The sequence below is a fragment of the Adiantum capillus-veneris genome, chromosome 1, assembly GCF_014529385.1.
Source record: "Adiantum capillus-veneris isolate H3 chromosome 1, ASM1452938v2, whole genome shotgun sequence".
In the NCBI taxonomy this organism is placed as follows: Eukaryota; Viridiplantae; Streptophyta; class Polypodiopsida; order Polypodiales; family Pteridaceae; genus Adiantum; species Adiantum capillus-veneris.
This window is the reverse complement of record NC_140931.1, coordinates 120,596,180-120,606,825: the sequence shown is the minus strand read 5'-3', so window position 1 is coordinate 120,606,825 and position 10,646 is coordinate 120,596,180.

Sequence of the window (10,646 nt, the reverse complement as noted above, 5' to 3'; positions counted from 1 at the left end):
ATTTTCAAACAACCAACACCAAGTTTGATACTCGGTATGGTTCTCTCTATATCTCTGCACTTCTCTGGTCGGGCGACTCATGGTAATGTTATATTGACAAAAAATAGCAACCAATTAATTAAATGAAAAACATTAGATTTTTTACAATAAAAATAATATTTTTACTTACATATTTGTCTTTCCAAGCCGTTTTTCCTCTCGAACCATAATGCGTAGGAGTCTGATGGGATCTGGCCTCAACTTGACGCGTATACATCCTCGCACCGGTTGCCCTTTGGTCCTCTTTCTTGCCCATAGCGGTCTCCCACTCCACATCATGGACATTTCCTGGCCGATAGCTATGCTCTGGAGACTCCATTGTCTTCTTTGCCGCTCTCCTCACACTATATTTTTTGTTCTTCAGAAATGTTTTGACATGCTCTTGCAATCATTGCCTTGAGAATTGTTGCCCCTCAGGGTTGGGGAGACGCATGTGCATGGTTGTCTCTATATATGTGAGGTTGTAGGGATCTTGCTGATCAAATTTGAGAAAACAATTGATATATGTGGAGTGGATTAATTGGTTGACGTGTGTGCGGAATCTCCTGCCGTGTGCTGCCCCGAGATCCACCATACCTTCTCTATGAACCTGGTAGTATAACCCGCGAGCATCTGGTGAAGGCATGTCATGGTCCTCATCTTCTGCTGGAGCAGGGAGCGTTGACTGTGGAGGAGAATCCCCCCCCCCCCCCCCCCCCCCCCCCCCCCCCCAAAACAACAACTAGCTCTGCTCCCTCGTCGAGATCGACCAACGCTAGCGCGTGAGCTGCCCTGACGCTGACTGCCAGAAGAGCGCCGACGTGAATCTAGGACAGAAGGTGGGATAGGTGATGGATAGGTGGACACCCGTGGTGTTGGACCCTGTGGCGTCGCACCCAACGGCGTCGGACCCTGTGAAGGAAAAGTTGAACCTGGAGCTGTAGCTGGAAAAATCTGCAGGTATGGAGTGCCACCAGTCGGAGTAGAGACCTCTGATAATCCAAAAGCTGCTAGCTGCGCCAGTGAATAGCGCTGTGTAAGGGTCTGCTGTGAACCTAACCACTCAGCCCGAAGATGCAATGCCCTCTCCACATCTGGATTGGTCACAGGTACGATAGTGGACCTACCTAGAGCGTCCCGAAACCAGCCGAACCATGATGATGACTGCTGAGGCGACGGCTGTGAATGATAGGCAGAGAGAGCATCGGATATGACATCCCGTCTGCCATGAAATCCTCAATGCTGCGAAAGCGTGGTGTGGAAGAAGAAGACATGGTCTGCATTTATTACGACAAAGATTAACTTAGGGTATAAAATTTGAATATATGATTAAAAATTTACGCATTGATTTTTTTCAAACATTGGATTCTCTATAGTATCCAATGTTGAAAGAATCCAATGTGGAAAGAATCCAATGTGTGTCTACAACCTATAAAAGAGTCTTGCAAAGCCTCGAGTGCTAATAAGATATTAGTGTGTGTATTGACTAATAAGAGATTATTGTGTTTATGATTAGTGTGATTGATTGCGTGATCACTTGGACGGTCATTGGGGCCTAATACGTCACCTACGACTTAATCATGGAGGTATGTTTCTGTTTTTGTGTTGATTGTTGTTTAATTTAACATAATTAGTGTGTGTTTTAGTGTTGGCTTGTTTAATTGGCTTGTGCACACACTAATTAGTGTGTGCATTGGCTTGTGTAATTGGCTTGTGCACACACTAATTAGTGTGTTTTAACATACACTAATTAGTGTGTGCATTAGATTGTGCACACACTAATTAGTGTGTGCATTATTTTGTGCACACACTAATTAGTGTATGCATTGACGTGAATAATTGGCTTGTGCACAGACTAATCAGTGTGTGCATTGGCTTGTGTAATTGGCTTGTGCACACACTAATTAGTGTGTGTTAGCATACACTAATTAGTGTGTGCATTGGCTTGTGCACACACTAATTAGTTTGTTTTAACATACACTAATTAGTGTGTGCATTAGATTGTGCACACACTAATTAGTGTGTGTTAACATACACTAATTAGTGTGTGCATTGGCTTGTGTAATTGGACTAATCACACACTAATTAGTGTGTGCATTGGCCAATTCCATTGGTCAATGCACACACTAATCACACACTAAATAGTGTGTGTATTGACCAATCACATTGGCCAATGCACACACTAATCACATACACTAAATAATGTGTGTATTGGCCAATCCAATTGACCAATGTACACACTAATCTAAAACTAATTAATGTGTGCATTGACCAATCACATTGGCCAATGCACACACTAATAGCACACTAATTAGTGTGTACATTGACCAATCACATTGGTCAATGCACACACTAATCACACACAAATTAGTGTGTATTAATGAGCACTAATTAGTGTGTGCATTGACCAATCACATTGGCCAATTCACACACTAATTAGTGTGTACATTGACCAATCACATTGGTCAATGCACACACTAATCACAGACAAATTAGTGTGTCACTACAAGAGGTTGTGTGCTCTTGTGACGCTGTTAGCGATGGAAATACACTGGGTTTTTATAACCCCCGGCGTCGCTAAAACCGTTGCTACGAGCGTCGCTACGAGAGCGTCGCTATATGCGTCGCTATATACGTCGCTATACGCGTCGCTATATACGTCGCTATACGCGTCGCTATATGCGTCGCTATATACGTCGCTATACGCGTCGCTATATAGCGACACTCATAGCGACGCATATAGCGACGTTTACACAGAAGACTATAGCGACGCTCATAGCGACGCTACAGAGCCATAAATAGCGACGCTTATAGCGACGCCCGAGAGAATTTTTTTTTGGTGGTAGGGCCACCCATCAACCATATTATACTTGATTCACTTTTTAAAAAAAGTGCAAGGGTAGATAATAGACCCAAAATAGTCACCCACAAGACGCATTGTTTGCAAAATTGACAATTGTACACATCATAGGCAAAATGAATTGATTGGCAAATGTAATAATGACAATTGTACAACATCATAGGCATAAAGAATTGATTGGCAAAAGGAACTGCGGTGACAAATGTAATAATATACATGGTTCAAAAAGACGTTTAAAATCCGTCTCATGATACATAAGCTATGAGAAACCCTAAACTAATGCTATCTAGCTACGGCTAAACTGACGTCGTCTAGTCAGACGTCTCATCGCGTCCAAGCGGCGTATCTGTCGGATTCTGCAAAAAAAGACAATAAGACAGCTTTCAGTAAGTATAAACATATAACGACATTTATAAAACAATACAAAAAATAAAAAAGAGTAAACCCTAATACTAACCATGCCGCCGCGAGAACTGAGAATGTCCATCAGGGCGTTTAAGCACTTCCTGCCTGCGTACTCGCGCTCGTACGGTGTGGGATCACGTCCTGTCATCGACCACTGTCAAAACATACAAAGATTTCATTATGTTAGAACTAAAAAACTCATAAACCCTAAACTATCGAACATGCATAAAGAGCAATGTGAAAACACTTACAAAATCGGCCTCAAATGATGCCCATCCACCGCTCCCCAAGTGGTGCGAGCTCCCTGCCTCTACTCGCGCTCTGGCTGCATCCTTTTGTTGCTTCCACTTGTCGGGATTCTCGCGCGCTGCTTTCTTCGCATTCTTCCAATCTTCTTTGGCCAGCCAATCTGGCCTATTCCACCCATTCTTGATTGCTTTTTGCACTTCGGAACGCTTGTGTTTGCAGTATTCGCGCATTCGAATCTTCATCAGGTCTTCATTGAAGCGCTGATCCCGTGTTGGAATGGGAAACTCATCATGAAGTATGCTGATGACTCTGTTTTTTAAATCACTTGGTACTTCACTCCATTTGTTTAGTATGTAGTGTCTAAACAGCTGAGAGCAAAGACCACGCATGCGCGAGATCACCTTCTTGCCGTCATCATTCATGATGATGCCGCCGCTGATGTCGACGGAGTAAGGCAAGCCCTCTGGCCGGTGACGCGTGAACCTGGGTGTCCCGGCAGGGGTCTCTAGCGGCGTGTCGATGGGGGTACGGACGTTAGGTGTCTCCACCGGCGTTTGGGCCCCGAAGCGAGGAGTGTCGAGTGGGGTGGCTCCTGGCGGAGTAGGTAGAGGTGTGTAGCTTCTAGGAACAGTCAGCCGTGCAAATCCTGGCGTAGATGGCGATGCTGTGGCTGGTGTGGGGGCGGGCAAAGAAGGGGAGGGTAAAGAGTCTCGTCGAACACGAGGCGGTGTGGAGGCATCGGTGGCGGAATCCCCACAACAACCGCCACCGCCACCACTAGAGCGCCGGTGTCTAGACGAGTGTGAAGCTCGTCTCGTCGACGCCGAAGCTTCGGAGCGCGCCGAATTCTCCGAAAGAGAGGGAGATGCGGATGGAGTAGGAACGCGCGATGATGCGCCAGAGCGATGACGCTCCACGTACCACTGTCTCTGCTGCGGTGACAAAGAAGAAAGAAACTCTTCATCATCCATACCTGCATTAAACACACGAATATTTAAACTTAATATTGAATGAATAGAGTAGACAATGACGCAAAGACCATTAAATACAATGACGTAATGACGCATATAAATACAATGACGCAATGAATTGAGTGATAGAAGAGGCAAGTCGAAAACTCAGAATTTTCAATCAAAAGATGTGAGCGTGAGTAGAAAAGAGCGTTATACACCATGGAAGGTACTTAGAGAGCCAGAGCTTTTACAACACGGAGCAAAATTGTTCAAATACAATATTTGTGGCTTTAAGAGATCTCTCTCTCATCCTCGCATAACTCGGCATAACTTCCTATATCTATATAGAGCTCTCCGTTTAAACACATATCCTCTGTTTCATTTTGTAGCTCCTCTGCATGCACCCCATATAGAGTAGTAGCATCTTGATGCTCGTCTGGCACCACCGCAGCGGCTTTTGATTGAGCATCTTTTCTGATCTCCTCCATTGATGTCGTTGTGATTGGCACATGGTAGCCTTCATACGTCCTTGCACTACGAGGGGCTACCTCTATGACGTACCACCAGTTTGATGTAGACTTTGTAGGATGAAATATTACCTGCCAGAGCCACATAACTTACATGAGAGCTTTCAAGCACATAACTTGTAAAAGGGGGATGTTAACTATTTACATACTTACTTGTTCACAATGCTCGGGTAGTACGAAAGTGTCTCTTAGGTCAGTCCATTTCTTAGTAGAATCCACCTCAAGAAAACCAGACTCTCCTCTACGCACAGTAGCGTTGCGACCCTCCATGATTATCTTGAACCATTGCACGTCGAACAAGTCGACAAAAAATCCTCTGTAATCGATCCTCAAAATCTCTTGCAGCGTGCCGAAGTAAGTGAGTTCCGCCACCACAGGATCTGCATCAGAGGAACGTCGTCGACTAAACTGTTCAAATTTTGCCATGATTCCACAATCTTGAGTAAAACGCTTTTTGTCGATTCGTTCCACCCTAAAATGTCGACCTTTACACCATGCTGCTGTGTATGACTTATACTACAACGAACAAAGATTATGAGTGGCCGTTCAAACGTTTATAAATAAAGTCACTTGCTAGTCGTACATTGCAAACTTACCTTGGTCGCGCAACCCCGAGAGTACTCCCACTCTTCTTCAGTCACTTCGTCATCGCATTGTTGTGCGCTTTTCAATTGGTTGTGCAACCATCTTAAGCTCATGAAGGTTGGTAGGCTCTCCAGAACCGCTGGATAGTGCATCGGTGGTCGTCTTCCCCGTCTCCACTCGATTCGTGACCTTTGTCGCTCTTGCTTTGCATCCTCATATTGTGAAATCCACTTTTGCATCACTGGATTGTGAAGCATGCAAAATCGGTTGATTTTAGCCTCTAGATCTTCCGTCATCTTCTTGTCAACACCGAGATTGCACATGACAATCCCAGATATGCGCTCATCATCTATGGTTCGCCATAGCGTGTCTCGGGATTTATCAAATCCGTCTAGCCACTCTCCAATGTACACTAGGGACTCTGATACCAACCAACCTTCTGCCATGCTACCCTCCGGACGTGCCTTTTGACGCACATATCCCTTAAGCGTTTTCATGAAACGCTCTAAGAAGAACATCCATCTGGAATGAACTGTGCCAGTTATTTTCACCTCATCAACTATGTGAACAAGAAGATGCACCTGAATGGTTAGCATTGTAGTAGGAAAATGTTTCTCAAACATGCACACAAGCTCCGCAGCATTTAGTTTGGCGAATGGTATGGAGTCTACGTTGATCTCCTTTTGTGAGATCCATTGCACCAGCTTTGCAACTTTGTAGATTGTGTTACGGATGTCGAGAGACAAACATCCCTCAATGGCAACCGGTAAAATAAACTGTAAAGTATGTGCAGCAATGATATTAAAGTCCACATTTTATGCAATGATATTAAAGTCCACTATGAACGTACCTGACACATTTTATGCCAATCGTGTGACTTCAAACCGGTAAGCTTTCCTTATTTAGTAAAACACGTTCGGAGCGAGTGCATTACGCCAGTGGGGGTCCGCAAAGATCGAATGGTCTCTTTTACTTTGCGTTCTTGGGCTCCTGTGAAAATCCATGGTGCTTTAGGGAGTTTTATCGATCCATCATACGTTGTTTGCGGCCAATATTGCTCCATACGATCCACATTTCTAAGGTCAACTCTGGCTCCCAAAGTATCTTTCTTGCCGGTCAAATGGTCCCATAGTAGATTACCCACATTCTTGAATATGTGCATTGGATCGAGCAAGTGATTGATCATGAGTCGGGGCCAGTATGGTAACTCGTACCATAGAGATAGTCTCTTCATCCCTGGAGGCAATCCGTCATCGCACATCTCCTTCTGCTCTAACCACGGGGGAATGTTGTAGTTGACGATGACAACGGGCCATACACTGTAAGATGTTGATCTTTGACCAAATGGATTTACGCCATCCATAGCCAGGCCTAAGCGCAAATTTCGAGCTTCCCTGGCAAAATCCGACCATGTTCCATCTATATGTTTCCACGCCACGCAATCTGCAGGAATTCGTAGCACACCATCCGAAGATTTATTCTCCTCATGCCATGATGCTAGGGCGGCCATGGACTTACATTCGAAGAAATGCTTGATGCGAGGAAGCAGAGGGAAATGTCGCAAAACCTTTTGTGGAATTTTTGTCCCGTGGAGATCTACTCGATATCTTTCGGAATCACATTTCAGACACTTCTCCATGTCTATGTATTCCCCTCTGAAAAGAATGCAATCATTAGGACAAGCGTGGATAGAATTGTAATCCATCCCCAAGTTTCGCAAAATCTTTCTTGCTTCATCTCGGGAATCTGGCATCACATTGTCAGCTGGTAGTATGTGCTCTTTCAGCAATCTACACAACATAAAAATATGATACAGTCGTGTAAAAATCTATCAGATCAATATACATTTAGAGTTCTATTAAAGTAAACTAATTGTAATAGATCACCTGAAAAGCGCTGTGACGCTAGTGTCACTCCATCCAAACTTTGCCTGCATGTTGAGAAGAACCAGGAGTGCTTTCAATCTAGACATACGTGCTCCATTATACAATGGCGTATCAGCTTCACTTTTCATATCATCATAGATAAGCCTTTCTGAATCCATGATCGTCTCGATCATTTCATCAATCTCGGGCTCAAACATTGCCTCGTTGGGAATGTGCTCTGCATGATCATCCCCCGAGCTGTCAGAGGCTACATCTTGTGGCCTCACATATGCTGCTTGACCAAAGCGCCTGCGAACACGTCTATTGGGTTGCAAGATTGCTGCTTGTTGGCCAGCGTCAGAGTCCGACGAGTTATAATTGGCAACAACTCGATCTATAATAGATGGATCGAACTCGCCAAATTTGCGAACGTGCTGCAAAGAAACACGTCTTGTCCGTCGCACAGCATGCTTACATTGATTACAAGGACATAAGACCCTCGTTGAGAGATAGGTGTTTCGGTTGGACGGTCCCACATCCTCGTCGCTACTCATAATGAGGATAAAAAACTTATAACCTGGACAAAAAATTTAATATTGTATTGGCATTCTTCGTCTTATCTCTCTCTCTCTCTCTCTCTCTCTCTCTCTCTCTCTCTCTCTCTCTCTCTCTCTCTTTACCTCACATTCTCTAGTCATGTCCAATCCCCGCACACCTCGGTCTAGAGGTGCACGGAGATCAGAACCACCGGGTTATAATCTCGTCTTTATTGGTCAACACCTATATTTGTGGGTACAAGAAATCTACACACCCACGTTGTGAGCGGGATGAAAACACACACAGCGCCTCTATAACGACCCGACACACACTCTTGGGAAGATACACACACACACTATGGGGCACCACTCGGCTTACACAACACACCTGGCCGAGACAGGGAACACACCTCTGGAGTGAGAGGAGAGAGACTATCCACTTGCCCACTCCACACAGAGACACACACACACACACACACACACACACACACACACACACACACACACACAAAACTCAGCTCAAAAGAGGAGAACTTCTGATGTTTAGATACAAATGAGCTTGGGCCAACACCAATGGGGCAAACAGCTCACACAATATGGGTAAAAGATACCAGATACAATCACAAATTGGAGAAGAAGCTTCACTCACTGGAGAAGATTACACAGAAAAACAGCAGAAAAAGAGTGAGGAATTTGGCAAAATGGACAGCGCCATCGCGTCCGGAACGGCCCAAAACCCCAGTCTACAATGTCAAAGTGCTCAAATCCGACCTCGGATGAGCACTTTACGGCCAAAACAGGCTCCAAAATGAGCAAAAAAACACCTGCGGCTGTTCCTCCTCTCTTCTCCACGTTTTTTCTGGTCTTCTCTCTCTTTTTTCAGATCCCACACTTAGATTTATTAGTTGGGCACCCTTGGCCTTTTAGATGACCTCAAACGGACCCCGAACAGGCCAAAAACTGACCTCGCAGTGCATAGTTGTCACCTTTTTGCATCATTCGCACACCTGGCACTCAGCTTTTTTTCAATAATGCATCTCGCCACCACGTGAAGTGGCCCCAAAAAGTGGTCCTAATGATGACCTTTCTGCATAATCCTCACCAGAAAACACCCACATTGTGTTGGTCCTCATCCGCGTGCAAATATTGACCTCGTTCGCCCTCCTAACGCCACTAGATGCCATCCGACGCACCTGCTGACCTCACGTCGTCGGCCCGCGGATAGCTTCCTCGAGAAGTTTTAAGCGCTACCAACTTCACTTTATTGCAGAAAAAACACACTAATACTGATAATAGTGAAAATCGCTGCACTATGTACATGCTGTCCTACCTGTACACATGTGGGCCCCACGTAACCACCTGGCTCTGGAAAATGGGCAATCCTTTATTTGATGCACCATGCATGTATATGTACATATGCGCAATTCCTTGCTCCAAAAAACTCCTGACATAATTTGCCCATCCCCTAGCCTGCTAGATTATTCATGATCAGCAGCAGCAAAGAGAGATATGAGACTCGCCGCATCACAGGTCTCCTCATCCCTCACCAACACAGCTTGATCCACAGACAGCTCATCTTGCTCCACCATCATCAACCTGGCATGATACAACTTAAGACGCAATCCATTTACCCTTGACATATGTAAAATCCCATCCAGGTTAGCCAACTGATATGTACCATTCGGGAAACACTCCACTACCTTGAAAGGGCCTTCCCACTTAATTTGAAACTTCTTTTGGAAGGTGTTGTCCAGTTTGCTGTTGTAGCGCAAAACCAAGTCATGCTTCTTGATACCCTTACTTTTGACCTTTTCATTTATCTTTGCCAAAGCCCTATCTTGCATCTGCCCATAATGTTCCAATGCGCTCATCCTATCCAACTGGACCTCTTGTAACTGGAAGAGCCTCTCTTTGAATGCAATCACTAGGCGACCCAAGCAACTTCTCTAACATCTTGACCGCAGGAAACTCTACCTCCACAGGCAATAGTGCTTCCTTTCCATACACCAAATGAAATGGAGTAAACCCTGTACCTGTCTTCACCGAAGTACGGTAAGCCCATAATGCACTAGGCAATTCCAAATCCCAATTCTTTCCTTGGTGCTCTGTCACTTTCGAAAGAATCTGTACCAACTCACCATTGAATCTTTCATTTAAGCCATTACACTGCGGGTAATAAGGAGTGGTATGCTGGTGCCTAATCTTCATCTTTGTGCATAAGAAGTGTAGCAGTTTAGCTCTAAATCCTGGCCCCTTATCTGAAAGTAGCTCTAATGGCACCCCAAACTTGCAACATATTTCATCATACACAAATTTTGCCACATCCTTTGCAGTGATCTGTTTTACTGCTATAGCCTCTGCCCATCTAGAAAGATAGTCCACTGCCGTCAAAATATAGCTTTTGCCCCTGCTTGTGATAGGTAACGGGCCTATTGCATCAATCCCCCACTTTTCAAACACATCAAACGCCATAATGGTTTTTCGTAGCTCTGGCTTCAACACTCTCTTCCCAAATGCTTGACACCTATTGCAAGACCTACACCAATGGTGAACATCCTTGTGCAAACTAGGCCATACATACCCCTCTTGCAAAATCTTATGCAATGTGATCTTTAGAGCAAAATGGCCACCACATGCGCCTTCATGAT